The sequence below is a fragment of the Telmatherina bonti genome, assembly GCF_933228915.1.
Source record: "Telmatherina bonti genome assembly, chromosome: 10".
Taxonomy (NCBI): domain Eukaryota; kingdom Metazoa; phylum Chordata; class Actinopteri; order Atheriniformes; family Telmatherinidae; genus Telmatherina; species Telmatherina bonti.
The window spans coordinates 41,411,294-41,426,116 of NC_136628.1; positions in this window are offsets into that span (position 1 = coordinate 41,411,294).

Here is a 14,823-nt window from a genome sequence, read left to right on the forward strand (position 1 = left end):
AAAAGTGGACGACATTGCTGAAGGGAGAGAGGCAGTGGTCCTGGTCCTATTTGTGGTCCTGGTTCTAGTCCTGGTCCTACGTCTGGTCCTGGTTCTAGTTCTGGTTCTGGTTTTAGTTCTGGTCCTGGTTCTAGTTAGACTAGGAGAAAAAGTGGACGACATTGCTGAAGGGAGAGAGGCAGTGGTCCTAGTTCTGGTCCTGGTTCTAGTCCTGGTTCTAGTTCTGGTCCTGGTTCTAGTCCTGGTCCTAGTTCTGGTCATGGTTCTAGTTCTGGTTCTGGTTCTAGTTCTGGTCCTGGTTCTAGTTCTGGTTCTGGTTGTAGTTCTGGTCCTGGTTCTAGTTAGACTAGGAGAAAAAGTGGACGACATTGCTGAAGGGAGAGAGGCAGTGGTCCTGGTCCTATTTCTGGTCCTGGTTCTAGTCCTGGTTCTACTTCTGGTCCTGGTTCTAGTCCTGGTCCTAGTTCTAGTCCTGGTTCTAGTTCTGGTCCTGGTTCTAGTTCTGGTTCTAGTTCTGGTCCTGGTTCTAGTTATGGTCCTGGTTCTAGTTCTGGTCCTGGTTCTAGTTAGACTAGGAGAAAAAGTGGACGACATTGCTGAAGGGAGAGAGGCAGTGGTCCTGGTCCTATTTCTGGTCCTGGTTCTAGTCCTGGTTCTAGTTATGGTTCTAGTTCTGGTTCTGGTTTTTGTTCTGGTCCTGGTTCTAGTTAGACTAAAAGAAAAAGTGGATGACATTGCTGAAGGGAGAGAGGCAGTGGTCCTGGTCCTATTTGTGGTCCTGGTTCTAGTCCTGGTCCTAGTTCTGGTCCTGGTTCTAGTTCTGGTTCTGGTTTTAGTTCTGGTCCTGGTTCTAGTTAGACTAGGAGAAAAAGTGGACGACATTGCTGAAGGGAGAGAGGCAATGGTCCTGGTCCTATTGCTGGTCCTGGTTCTAGTTCTGGTCCTGGTTCTAGTTCTGGTCCTGGTTCTAGTTAGACTAGGATAAAAAGTGGATGACATTGCTGAAGGGAGAGAGGCAGTGGTCCTGGTCCTATTTCTGGTCGTGGTTCTAGTCCTGGTTCTAGTTCTGGTCCTTGTTCTAGTCCTGGTACTAGTTCTGGTCATGGTTCTAGTTGTGGTCCTGGTTCTAGTCCTGGTTCTAGTTCTGGTCCTGGTTCTAGTTCTGATTCTAGTTCTAGTTCTGGTCCTGGTTCTAGTCCTGGTTCTAGTTCTGGTCCTGGTTCTAGTTCTGGTTCTGGTTGTAGTTCTGGTCCTGGTTCTAGTTAGACTAGGAGAAAAAGTGGACGACATTGCTGAAGGGAGAGAGGCAGTGGTCCTGGTCCTTTTTTCTGGTCCTGGTTCTAGTCCTGGTTCTACTTCTGGTCCTGGTTCTAGTCCTGGTCCTAGTTCTAGTCCTGGTTCTAGTTCTGGTCCTGGTTCTAGTTCTGGTTCTAGTTCTGGTCCTGGTTCTAGTTATGGTCCTGGTTCTAGTTCTGGTCCTGGTTCTAGTTAGACTAGGAGAAAAAGTGGACGACATTGCTGAAGGGAGAGAGGCAGTGGTCCTGGTCCTATTTCTGGTACTGGTTCTAGTCCTGGTTCTAGTTATGGTTCTAGTTCTGGTCCTGGTTCTAGTCCTGGTCCTAGTTCTGGTCCTGGTTCTAGTTCTGGTCCTGGTTCTAGTCCTGGTCCTAGTTCTGGTCCTGGTCCTATTTCTGGTCCTGGTTCTAGTCCTGGTTCTAGTTCTGGTCCTGGTTCTAGTTCTGGTCCTGGTTCTAGTCCTGGTCCTAGTTCTGGTCCTGGTCCTATTTCTGGTCCTGGTTCTAGTTCTGGTTCTAGTTCTGGTCCTGGTTCTAGTTCTGGTTCTGGTTTTAGTTCTGGTCCTGGTTCTAGTTAGACTAGGTGAAAAAGTGGACGACATTGCTGAAGGGAGAGAGGCAGTGGTCCTGGTCCTATTTCTGGTCCTGGTTCTAGTCCTGGTTCTAGTTCTGGTCCTGGTTCTAGTCCTGGTCCTAGTTCTGGTCCTGGTTCTAGTTCTGGTTCTGGTTTTAATTCTGGTCCTGTTTCTAGTTAGACTAGGAGAAAAAGTGGACGACATTGCTGAAGGGAGAGAGGCAGTGGTCCTGGTCCTATTTGTGGTCCTGGTTCTAGTCCTGGTCCTACGTCTGGTCCTGGTTCTAGTTCTGGTTCTGGTTTTAGTTCTGGTCCTGGTTCTAGTTAGACTAGGAGAAAAAGTGGACGACATTGCTGAAGGGAGACAGGCAGTGGTCCTATTTCTGGTCCTGGTTCTAGTCCTGGTTCTAGTTCTGGTCCTGGTTCTAGTTCTGGTTATAGTTCGTGTCCTGGTTCTAGTTCTGGTTCTGGTTCTAGTTCTGGTCCTGGTTCTAGTTCTGGTCCTGGTTCTAGTCCTGGTTCTAGTTCTGGTCCTGGTTCTAGTTCTGGTTCTGGTTCTAGTTCTGGTCCTGGTTCTAGTCCTGGTTCTAGTTCTGGTCCTGGTTCTAGTTCTGGTTCTGGTTGTAGTTCTGGTCCTGGTTGTAGTTAGACTAGGAGAAAAAGTGGACGACATTGCTGAAGGGAGAGAGGCAGTGGTCCTGGTCCTATTTCTGGTCCTGGTCCTATTTCTGGTCCTGGTTCTAGTCCTGGTTCTAGTTCTGGTCCTGGTTCTAGTTCTGGTCATGGTTCTAGTCCTGGTCCTAGTTCTGGTCCTGGTCCTATTTCTGGTCCTGGTTCTAGTTCTGGTTCTAGTTCTGGTCCTGGTTCTAGTTCTGGTTCTGGTTTTAGTTCTGGTCCTGGTTCTAGTTAGACTAGGAGAAAAAGTGGACGACATTGCTGAAGGGAGAGAGGCAATGGTCCTGGTCCTATTTCTGGTCCTGCTTCTAGTCCTGGTTCTAGTTATGGTTCTAGTTCTGGTTCTGGTTTTAGTTCTGGTCCTGGTTCTAGTTAGACTAGGAGAAAAAGTGGATGACATTGCTGAAGGGAGAGAGGCAGTGGTCCTGGTCCTATTTGTGGTCCTGGTTGTAGTCCTGGTCCTAGTTCTGGTCCTGGTTCTAGTCCTGGTCCTAGTTCTGGTCATGGTTCTAGTTCTGGTCCTGGTTCTAGTCCTGGTTCTAGTTCTGGTCCTGGTTCTAGTTCTGGTTCTAGTTCTAGTTCTGGTCCTGGTTCTGGTCCTGGTTCTAGTTCTGGTCCTGGTTCTAGTTCTGGTTCTGGTTGTAGTTCTGGTCCTGGTTCTAGTTAGACTAGGAGAAAAAGTGGACGACATTGCTGAAGGGAGAGAGGCAGTGGTCCTGGTCCTATTTCTGGTCCTGGTTCTAGTCCTGGTTCTACTTCTGGTCCTGGTTCTAGTCCTGGTCCTAGTTCTAGTCCTGGTTCTAGTTCTGGTCCTGGTTCTAGTTCTGGTTCTAGTTCTGGTCCTGGTTCTAGTTATGGTCCTGGTTCTAGTTCTGGTCCTGGTTCTAGTTAGACTAGGAGAAAAAGTGGACGACATTGCTGAAGGGAGAGAGGCAGTGGTCCTGGTCCTATTTCTGGTACTGGTTCTAGTCCTGGTTCTAGTTATGGTTCTAGTTCTGGTTCTGGTTTTTATTCTGGTCCTGGTTCTAGTTAGACTAAAAGAAAAAGTGGATGACATTGCTGAAGGGAGAGAGGCAGTGGTCCTGGTCCTATTTGTGGTCCTGGTTCTAGTCCTGGTCCTAGTTCTGGTCCTGGTTCTAGTTCTGGTTCTGGTTTTAGTTCTGGTCCTGGTTCTAGTTAGACTAGGAGAAAAAGTGGACGACATTGCTGAAGGGAGAGAGGCAGTGGTCCTGGTCCTATTGCTGGTCCTGGTTCTAGTTCTGGTCCTGGTTCTAGTTCTGGTCCTGGTTCTAGTTAGACTAGGATAAAAAGTGGATGACATTGCTGAAGGGAGAGAGGCAGTGGACCTGGTCCTATTTCTGGTCCTGGTCCTATTTCTGGTCCTGGTTCTAGTCCTGGTTCTAGTTCTGGTCCTGGTTCTAGTCCTGGTCCTAGTTCTGGTCCTGGTTCTAGTTCTGGTCCTGGTTCTAGTCCTGGTCCTAGTTCTGGTCCTGGTTCTAGTTCTGGTCCTGGTTCTAGTCCTGGTCCTAGTTCTGGTCCTGGTTCTAGTTCTGGTTCTGGTTTTAATTCTGGTCCTGTTTCTAGTTAGACTAGGAGAAAAAGTGGACGACATTGCTGAAGGGAGAGAGGCAGTGGTCCTGGTCCTATTTGTGGTCCTGGTTCTAGTCCTGGTCTTACGTCTGGTCCTGGTTCTAGTTATGGTCCTGGTTCTAGTTCTGGTCCTGGTTCTAGTTAGACTAGGAGAAAAAGTGGACGACATTGCTGAAGGGAGAGAGGCAGTGGTCCTGGTCCTATTTCTGGTACTGGTTCTAGTCCTGGTTCTAGTTATGGTTCTAGTTCTGGTTCTGGTTTTTGTTCTGGTCCTGGTTCTAGTTAGACTAAAAGAAAAAGTGGATGACATTGCTGAAGGGAGAGAGGCAGTGGTCCTGGTCCTATTTGTGGTCCTGGTTCTAGTCCTGGTCCTAGTTCTGTTCCTGGTTCTAGTTCTGGTTCTGGTTTTAGTTCTGGTCCTGGTTCTAGTTAGACTAGGAGAAAAAGTGGACGACATTGCTGAAGGGAGAGAGGCAATGGTCCTGGTCCTATTGCTGGTCCTTGTTCTAGTTCTGGTCCTGGTTCTAGTTCTGGTCCTGGTTCTAGTCCTGGTCCTAGTTCTGGTCCTGGTTCTAGTTCTGGTCCTGGTTCTAGTCCTGGTCCTAGTTCTGGTCCTGGTTCTAGTTCTGGTCCTGGTTCTAGTTAGACTAGGAGAAAAAGTGGACGACATTGCTGAAGGGAGAGAGGCAGTGGTCCTGGTCCTATTTGTGGTCCTGGTTCTAGTCCTGGTCCTACGTCTGGTCCTGGTTCTAGTTCTGGTTCTGGTTCTAGTTCTGGTCCTGGTTCTAGTTAGACTAGGAGAAAAAGTGGAAGACATTGCTGAAGGGAGAGAGGCAGTGGTCCTGGTCCTATTTCTGGTCCTGGTTCTAGTCCTGGTTCTACTTCTGGTCCTGGTTCTAGTCCTGGTTCTAGTTCGGGTCCTGGTTCTAGTTCTGGTCCTGGTTCTAGTTCTGGTCCTGGTTCTAGTTCTGGTCCTGGTTCTAGTCCTGGTTCTAGTTCTGGTCCTGGTTCTAGTTCTGGTTCTGGTTCTAGTTCTGGTCGTGGTTCTAGTCCTGGTTCTAGTTCTGGTCCTGGTTCTAGTTCTGGTTCTGGTTGTAGTTCTGGTCCTGGTTCTAGTTAGACTAGGAGAAAAAGTGGACGACATTGCTGAAGGGAGAGAGGCAGTGGTCCTGGTCCTATTTCTGGTCCTGGTCCTATTTCTGGTCCTGGTTCTAGTCCTGGTTCTAGTTCTGGTCCTGGTTCTAGTTCTGGTCATGGTTCTAGTCCTGGTCCTAGTTCTGGTCCTGGTTCTAGTTCTGGTTCTGGTTCTAGTTAGACTAGGATAAAAAGTGGATGACATTGCTGAAGGGAGAGAGGCAGTGGACCTGGTCCTATTTCTGGTCCTGGTCCTATTTCTGGTCCTGGTTCTAGTCCTGGTTCTAGTTCTGGTCCTGGTTCTAGTTCTGGTCCTGGTTCTAGTTAGACTAGGATAAAAAGTGGATGACATTGCTGAAGGGAGAGAGGCAGTGGACCTGGTCCTATTTCTGGTCCTGGTCCTATTTCTGGTCCTGGTTCTAGTCCTGGTTCTAGTTCTGGTCCTGGTTCTAGTCCTGGTCCTAGTTCTGGTCCTGGTTCTAGTTCTGGTCCTGGTTCTAGTCCTGGTCCTAGTTCTGGTCCTGGTTCTAGTTCTGGTCCTGGTTCTAGTCCTGGTCCTAGTTCTGGTCCTGGTTCTAGTTCTGGTTCTGGTTTTAATTCTGGTCCTGTTTCTAGTTAGACTAGGAGAAAAAGTGGACGACATTGCTGAAGGGAGAGAGGCAGTGGTCCTGGTCCTATTTGTGGTCCTGGTTCTAGTCCTGGTCCTACGTCTGGTCCTGGTTCTAGTTATGGTCCTGGTTCTAGTTCTGGTCCTGGTTCTAGTTAGACTAGGAGAAAAAGTGGACGACATTGCTGAAGGGAGAGAGGCAGTGGTCCTGGTCCTATTTCTGGTACTGGTTCTAGTCCTGGTTCTAGTTATGGTTCTAGTTCTGGTTCTGGTTTTAGTTCTGGTCCTGGTTCTAGTTAGACTAGGAGAAAAAGTGGACGACATTGCTGAAGGGAGAGAGGCAATGGTCCTGGTCCTATTGCTGGTCCTTGTTCTAGTTCTGGTCCTGGTTCTAGTTCTGGTCCTGGTTCTAGTCCTGGTCCTAGTTCTGGTCCTGGTTCTAGTTCTGGTCCTGGTTCTAGTCCTGGTCCTGGTTCTGGTCCTGGTTCTAGTTCTGGTCCTGGTTCTAGTTAGACTAGGAGAAAAAGTGGACGACATTGCTGTAGGGAGAGAGGCAGTGGTCCTGGTCCTATTTGTGGTCCTGGTTCTAGTCCTGGTCCTACGTCTGGTCCTGGTTCTAGTTCTGGTTCTGGTTCTAGTTCTGGTCCTGGTTCTAGTTAGACTAGGAGAAAAAGTGGAAGACATTGCTGAAGGGAGAGAGGCAGTGGTCCTGGTCCTATTTCTGGTCCTGGTTCTAGTCCTGGTTCTACTTCTGGTCCTGGTTCTAGTCCTGGTTCTAGTTCGGGTCCTGGTTCTAGTTCTGGTCCTGGTTCTAGTTCTGGTCCTGGTTCTAGTTCTGGTCCTGGTTCTAGTCCTGGTTCTAGTTCTGGTCCTGGTTCTAGTTCTGGTTCTGGTTCTAGTTCTGGTCGTGGTTCTAGTCCTGGTTCTAGTTCTGGTCCTGGTTCTAGTTCTGGTTCTGGTTGTAGTTCTGGTCCTGGTTCTAGTTAGACTAGGAGAAAAAGTGGACGACATTGCTGAAGGGAGAGAGGCAGTGGTCCTGGTCCTATTTCTGGTCCTGGTCCTATTTCTGGTCCTGGTTCTAGTCCTGGTTCTAGTTCTGGTCCTGGTTCTAGTTCTGGTCATGGTTCTAGTCCTGGTCCTAGTTCTGGTCCTGGTTCTAGTTCTGGTTCTGGTTTTAGTTCTGGTCCTGGTTCTAGTTAGACTAGGAGAAAAAGTGGACGACATTGCTGAAGGGAGAGAGGCAATGGTCCTGGTCCTATTGCTGGTCCTGGTTCTAGTTCTGGTCCTGGTTCTAGTTCTGGTCCTGGTTCTAGTTAGACTAGGATAAAAAGTGGATGACATTGCTGAAGGGAGAGAGGCAGTGGACCTGGTCCTATTTCTGGTCCTGGTCCTATTTCTGGTCCTGGTTCTAGTCCTGGTTCTAGTTCTGGTCCTGGTTCTAGTCCTGGTCCTAGTTCTGGTCCTGGTTCTAGTTCTGGTCCTGGTTCTAGTCCTGGTCCTAGTTCTGGTCCTGGTTCTAGTTCTGGTCCTGGTTCTAGTCCTGGTCCTAGTTCTGGTCCTGGTTCTAGTTCTGGTTCTGGTTTTAATTCTGGTCCTGTTTCTAGTTAGACTAGGAGAAAAAGTGGACGACATTGCTGAAGGGAGAGAGGCAGTGGTCCTGGTCCTATTTGTGGTCCTGGTTCTAGTCCTGGTCCTACGTCTGGTCCTGGTTCTAGTTATGGTCCTGGTTCTAGTTCTGGTCCTGGTTCTAGTTAGACTAGGAGAAAAAGTGGACGACATTGCTGAAGGGAGAGAGGCAGTGGTCCTGGTCCTATTTCTGGTACTGGTTCTAGTCCTGGTTCTAGTTATGGTTCTAGTTCTGGTTCTGGTTTTTGTTCTGGTCCTGGTTCTAGTTAGACTAAAAGAAAAAGTGGATGACATTGCTGAAGGGAGAGAGGCAGTGGTCCTGGTCCTATTTGTGGTCCTGGTTCTAGTCCTGGTCCTAGTTCTGTTCCTGGTTCTAGTTCTGGTTCTGGTTTTAGTTCTGGTCCTGGTTCTAGTTAGACTAGGAGAAAAAGTGGACGACATTGCTGAAGGGAGAGAGGCAATGGTCCTGGTCCTATTGCTGGTCCTTGTTCTAGTTCTGGTCCTGGTTCTAGTTCTGGTCCTGGTTCTAGTCCTGGTCCTAGTTCTGGTCCTGGTTCTAGTTCTGGTCCTGGTTCTAGTCCTGGTCCTAGTTCTGGTCCTGGTTCTAGTTCTGGTCCTGGTTCTAGTTAGACTAGGAGAAAAAGTGGACGACATTGCTGAAGGGAGAGAGGCAGTGGTCCTGGTCCTATTTGTGGTCCTGGTTCTAGTCCTGGTCCTACGTCTGGTCCTGGTTCTAGTTCTGGTTCTGGTTCTAGTTCTGGTCCTGGTTCTAGTTAGACTAGGAGAAAAAGTGGAAGACATTGCTGAAGGGAGAGAGGCAGTGGTCCTGGTCCTATTTCTGGTCCTGGTTCTAGTCCTGGTTCTACTTCTGGTCCTGGTTCTAGTCCTGGTTCTAGTTCGGGTCCTGGTTCTAGTTCTGGTCCTGGTTCTAGTTCTGGTCCTGGTTCTAGTTCTGGTCCTGGTTCTAGTCCTGGTTCTAGTTCTGGTCCTGGTTCTAGTTCTGGTTCTGGTTCTAGTTCTGGTCCTGGTTCTAGTCCTGGTTCTAGTTCTGGTCCTGGTTCTAGTTCTGGTTCTGGTTGTAGTTCTGGTCCTGGTTCTAGTTAGACTAGGAGAAAAAGTGGACGACATTGCTGAAGGGAGAGAGGCAGTGGTCCTGGTCCTATTTCTGGTCCTGGTCCTATTTCTGGTCCTGGTTCTAGTCCTGGTTCTAGTTCTGGTCCTGGTTCTAGTTCTGGTCATGGTTCTAGTCCTGGTCCTAGTTCTGGTCCTGGTCCTATTTCTGGTCCTGGTTCTACTTCTGGTTCTAGTTCTGGTCCTGGTTCAATTTCTGGTTCTCGTTTTAGTTCTGGTCCTGGTTCTAGTTAGACTAGGAGAAAAAGTGGACGACATTGCTGAAGGGAGAGAGGCAATGGTCCTGGTCCTATTTCTGGTCCTGCTTCTAGTCCTGGTTCTAGTTATGGTTCTAGTTCTGGTTCTAGTTTTAGTTCTGGTCCTGGTTCTAGTTAGACTAGGAGAAAAAGTGGATGACATTGCTGAAGGGAGAGAGGCAGTGGTCCTGGTCCTATTTGTGGTCCTGGTTGTAGTCCTGGTCCTAGTTCTGGTCCTGGTTCTAGTCCTGGTCCTAGTTCTGGTCATGGTTCTAGTTCTGGTCCTGGTTCTAGTCCTGGTTCTAGTTCTGGTCCTGGTTCTAGTTCTGGTTCTAGTTCTAGTTCTGGTCCTGGTTCTGGTCCTGGTTCTAGTTCTGGTCCTGGTTCTAGTTCTGGTTCTGGTTGTAGTTCTGGTCCTGGTTCTAGTTAGACTAGGAGAAAAAGTGGACGACATTGCTGAAGGGAGAGAGGCAGTGGTCCTGGTCCTATTTCTGGTCCTGGTTCTAGTCCTGGTTCTACTTCTGGTCCTGGTTCTAGTCCTGGTCCTAGTTCTAGTCCTGGTTCTAGTTCTGGTCCTGGTTCTAGTTCTGGTTCTAGTTCTGGTCCTGGTTCTAGTTATGGTCCTGGTTCTAGTTCTGGTCCTGGTTCTAGTTAGACTAGGACAAAAAGTGGACGACATTGCTGAAGGGAGAGAGGCAGTGGTCCTGGTCCTATTTCTGGTACTGGTTCTAGTCCTGGTTCTAGTTATGGTTCTAGTTCTGGTTCTGGTTTTTGTTCTGGTCCTGGTTCTAGTTAGACTAAAAGAAAAAGTGGATGACATTGCTGAAGGGAGAGAGGCAGTGGTCCTGGTCCTATTTGTGGTCCTGGTTCTAGTCCTGGTCCTAGTTCTGGTCCTGGTTCTAGTTCTGGTTCTGGTTTTAGTTCTGGTCCTGGTTCTAGTTAGACTAGGAGAAAAAGTGGACGACATTGCTGAAGGGAGAGAGGCAATGGTCCTGGTCCTATTGCTGGTCCTGGTTCTAGTTCTGGTCCTGGTTCTAGTTCTGGTCCTGGTTCTAGTCCTGGTCCTAGTTCTGGTCCTGGTTCTAGTTCTGGTCCTGGTTCTAGTCCTGGTCCTAGTTCTGGTCCTGGTTCTAGTTCTGGTTCTGGTTTTAATTCTGGTCCTGTTTCTAGTTAGACTAGGAGAAAAAGTGGACGACATTGCTGAAGGGAGAGAGGCAGTGGTCCTGGTCCTATTTGTGGTCCTGGTTCTAGTCCTGGTCCTACGTCTGGTCCTGGTTCTAGTTATGGTCCTGGTTCTAGTTCTGGTCCTGGTTCTAGTTAGACTAGGACAAAAAGTGGACGACATTGCTGAAGGGAGAGAGGCAGTGGTCCTGGTCCTATTTCTGGTACTGGTTCTAGTCCTGGTTCTAGTTATGGTTCTAGTTCTGGTTCTGGTTTTTGTTCTGGTCCTGGTTCTAGTTAGACTAAAAGAAAAAGTGGATGACATTGCTGAAGGGAGAGAGGCAGTGGTCCTGGTCCTATTTCTGGTCCTGGTTCTAGTCCTGGTCCTAGTTCTGTTCCTGGTTCTAGTTCTGGTTCTGGTTTTAGTTCTGGTCCTGGTTCTAGTTAGACTAGGAGAAAAAGTGGACGACATTGCTGAAGGGAGAGAGGCAATGGTCCTGGTCCTATTGCTGGTCCTTGTTCTAGTTCTGGTCCTGGTTCTAGTTCTGGTCCTGGTTCTAGTCCTGGTCCTAGTTCTGGTCCTGGTTCTAGTTCTGGTCCTGGTTCTAGTCCTGGTCCTAGTTCTGGTCCTGGTTCTAGTTCTGGTCCTGGTTCTAGTCCTGGTCCTAGTTCTGGTCCTGGTTCTAGTTCTGGTCCTGGTTCTAGTTAGACTAGGAGAAAAAGTGGACGACATTGCTGAAGGGAGAGAGGCAGTGGTCCTGGTCCTATTTGTGGTCCTGGTTCTAGTCCTGGTCCTACGTTTGGTCCTGGTTCTAGTTCTGGTTCTGGTTCTAGTTCTGGTCCTGGTTCTAGTTAGACTAGGAGAAAAAGTGGAAGACATTGCTGAAGGGAGACAGGCAGTGGTCCTGGTCCTATTTCTGGTCCTGGTTCTAGTCCTGGTTCTACTTCTGGTCCTGGTTCTAGTCCTGGTTCTAGTTCGGGTCCTGGTTCTAGTTCTGGTTCTGGTTCTAGTTCTGGTCCTGGATCTAGTTCTGGTCCTGGTTCTAGTCCTGGTTCTAGTTCTGGTCCTGGTTCTAGTTCTGGTTCTGGTTCTAGTTCTGGTCCTGGTTCTAGTCCTGGTTCTAGTTCTGGTCCTGGTTCTAGTTCTGGTTCTGGTTCTAGTTCTGGTCCTGGTTCTAGTTAGACTAGGAGAAAAAGTGGACGACATTGCTGAAGGGAGAGAGGCAGTGGTCCTGGTCCTATTTCTGGTCCTGGTCCTATTTCTGGTCCTGGTTCTAGTCCTGGTTCTAGTTCTGGTCCTGGTTCTAGTTCTGGTCATGGTTCTAGTCCTGGTCCTAGTTCTGGTCCTGGTCCTATTTCTGGTCCTGGTTCTACTTCTGGTTCTAGTTCTGGTCCTGGTTCTAGTTCTGGTTCTCGTTTTAGTTCTGGTCCTGGTTCTAGTTAGACTAGGAGAAAAAGTGGACGACATTGCTGAAGGGAGAGAGGCAATGGTCCTGGTCCTATTTCTGGTCCTGGTTCTAGTCCTTGTTCTAGTTATGGTTCTAGTTCTGGTTCTAGTTCTGGTTCTAGTCCTGGTTCTAGTTAGACTAGGAGAAAAAGTGGACGACATTGCTGAAGGGAGAGAGGCAGTGGTCCTGGTCCTATTTCTGGTCCTGGTTGTAGTCCTGGTCCTAGTTCTGGTCCTGGTTCTAGTCCTGGTCCTAGTTCTGGTCATGGTTCTAGTTCTGGTCATGGTTCTAGTCCTGGTTCTAGTTCTGGTCCTGGTTCTAGTTCTGGTTCTGGTTGTAGTTCTGGTCCTGGTTCTAGTTCTGGTCCTGGTTCTAGTTCTGGTCATGGTTCTAGTCCTGGTCCTAGTTCTGGTCCTGGTCCTATTTCTGGTCCTGGTTCTAGTTCTGGTTCTAGTTCTGGTGCTGGTTCTAGTTCTGGTTCTGGTTTTAGTTCTGGTTCTAGTTCTGGTCCTGGTTCTAGTTCTGGTTCTGGTTTTAGTTCTGGTTCTAGTTCTGGTTCTAGTTCTAGTCCTGGTCCTTGTTCTGGTCCTGGTCCTATTTCTGGTCCTGGTTCTAGTCCTTGTTCTAGTTATGGTTCTAGTTCTGGTTCTGGTTTTAGTTCTGGTCCTGGTTCTAGTTAGACTAGGAGAAAAAGTGGACGACATTGCTGAAGGGAGAGAGGCAGTGGTCCTGGTCCTATTTCTGGTCCTGGTTGTAGTCCTGGTCCTAGTTCTGGTCCTGGTTCTAGTCCTGGTCCTAGTTCTGGTCATGGTTCTAGTTCTGGTCCTGGTTCTAGTCCTGGTTCTAGTTCTGGTCCTGGTTCTAGTTCTGGTTCTAGTTCTAGTTCTTGTCCTGGTTCTAGTCCTGGTTCTAGTTCTGGTCCTGGTTCTGGTTCTGGTTCTGGTTCTGGTTGTAGTTCTGGTCCTGGTTCTAGTTAGACTAGGAGAAAAAGTGGACGACATTGCTGAAGGGAGAGAGGCAGTGGTCCTGGTCCTATTTCTGGTCCTGGTTCTAGTCCTGGTTCTACTTCTGGTCCTGGTTCTAGTCCTGGTCCTAGTTCTAGTCCTGGTTCTAGTTCTGGTCCTGGTTCTAGTTCTGGTCCTGGTTCTAGTTATGGTCCTGGTTCTAGTTCTGGTCCTGGTTCTAGTTAGACTAGGAGAAAAAGTGGACGACATTGCTGAAGGGAGAGAGGCAGTGGTCCTGGTCCTATTTCTGGTCCTGGTTCTAGTTCTGGTCCTGGTCCTATTTCTGGTACTGGTTCTAGTCCTGGTTCTAGTTATGGTTCTAGTTCTGGTTCTGGTTTTTGTTCTGGTCCTGGTTCTAGTTAGACTAAAAGAAAAAGTGGATGACATTGCTGAAGGGAGAGAGGCAGTGGTCCTGGTCCTATTTGTGGTCCTGGTTCTAGTCCTGGTCCTAGTTCTGGTCCTGGTTCTAGTTCTGGTTCTGGTTTTAGTTCTGGTCCTGGTTCTAGTTAGACTAGGAGAAAAAGTGGACGACATTGCTGAAGGGAGAGAGGCAATGGTCCTGGTCCTATTGCTGGTCCTGGTACTAGTTCTGGTCCTGGTTCTAGTTCTGGTCCTGGTTCTAGTTAGACTAGGAGAAAAAGTGGACGACATTGCTGAAGGGAGAGAGGCAGTGGTCCTGGTCCTATTTCTGGTCGTGGTTCTAGTCCTGGTTCTAGTTCTGGTCCTGGTTCTAGTCCTGGTCCTAGTTCTGGTCCTGGTTCTAGTTCTGGTCCTGGTTCTAGTCCTGGTCCTAGTTCTGGTCCTGGTTCTAGTTCTGGTCCTGGTTCTAGTTCTGGTCCTGGTTCTAGTCCTGGTCCTAGTTCTGGTCCTGGTTCTAGTTCTGGTTCTGGTTTTAATTCTGGTCCTGTTTCTAGTTAGACTAGGAGAAAAAGTGGACGACATTGCTGAAGGGAGAGAGGCAGTGGTCCTGGTCCTATTTGTGGTCCTGGTTCTAGTCCTGGTCCTACGTCTGGTCCTGGTTCTAGTTCTGGTTCTGGTTCTAGTTCTGGTCCTGGTTCTAGTTAGACTAAGAGAAAAAGTGGACGACATTGCTGAAGGGAGACAGGCAGTGGTCCTGGTCCTATTTCTGGTCCTGGTTCTAGTCCTGGTTCTAGTTCTGGTCCTGGTTCTAGTCCTGGTTCTAGTTCGGGTCCTGGTTCTAGTTCTGGTTCTGGTTCTAGTTCTGGTCCTGGTTCTAGTTCTGGTCCTGGTTCTAGTTAGACTAGGATAAAAAGTGGATGACATTGCTGAAGGGAGAGAGGCAGTGGTCCTGGTCCTATTTCTGGTCGTGGTTCTAGTCCTGGTTCTAGTTCTGGTCCTGGTTCTAGTCCTGGTCCTAGTTCTGGTCCTGGTTCTAGTTCTGGTCCTGGTTCTAGTCCTGGTCCTAGTTCTGGTCCTGGTTCTAGTTCTGGTCCTGGTTCTAGTCCTGGTCCTAGTTCTGGTCCTGGTTCTAGTTCTGGTTCTGGTTTTAATTCTGGTCCTGTTTCTAGTTAGACTAGGAGAAAAAGTGGACGACATTGCTGAAGGGAGAGAGGCAGTGGTCCTGGTCCTATTTGTGGTCCTGGTTCTAGTCCTGGTCCTACGTCTGGTCCTGGTTCTAGTTCTGGTTCTGGTTCTAGTTCTGGTCCTGGTTCTAGTTAGACTAAGAGAAAAAGTGGACGACATTGCTGAAGGGAGACAAGCAGTGGTCCTGGTCCTATTTCTGGTCCTGGTTCTAGTCCTGGTTCTAGTTCTGGTCCTGGTTCTAGTCCTGGTTCTAGTTCGGGTCCTGGTTCTAGTTCTAGTTCTGGTTCTAGTTCTGGTCCTGGTTCTAGTTCTGGTCCTGGTTCTAGTCCTGGTTCTAGTTCTGGTCCTGGTTCTAGTTCTGGTTCTGGTTCTAGTTCTGGTCCTGGTTCTAGTCCTGGTTCTAGTTCTGGTCCTGGTTCTAGTTCTGGTTCTGGTTGTAGTTCTGGTCCTGGTTCTAGTTAGACTAGGAGAAAAAGTGGACGACATTGCTGAAGGGAGAGAGGCAGTGGTCCTGGTCCTATTTCTGGTCCTGGTCCTATTTCTGGTCCTGGTTCTAGTCCTGGTTCTAGTTCTGGTCCTGGTTCTAGTTCTGGTCATGGTTCTAGTCCTGGTCCTAGTTCTGGTCCTGGTCCTATTTCTGGTCCTGGTTCTAGTTCTGGTTCTAGTTCTGGTCCTGGTTCTACTTCTGGTTCTCGTTTTAGTTCTGGTCCTGGTTCTAGTTAGACTAGGAGAAAAAGTGGACGACATTGCTGAAGGGAGAGAGGCAATGGTCCTGGTCCTATTTGTGGTCCTGGTTC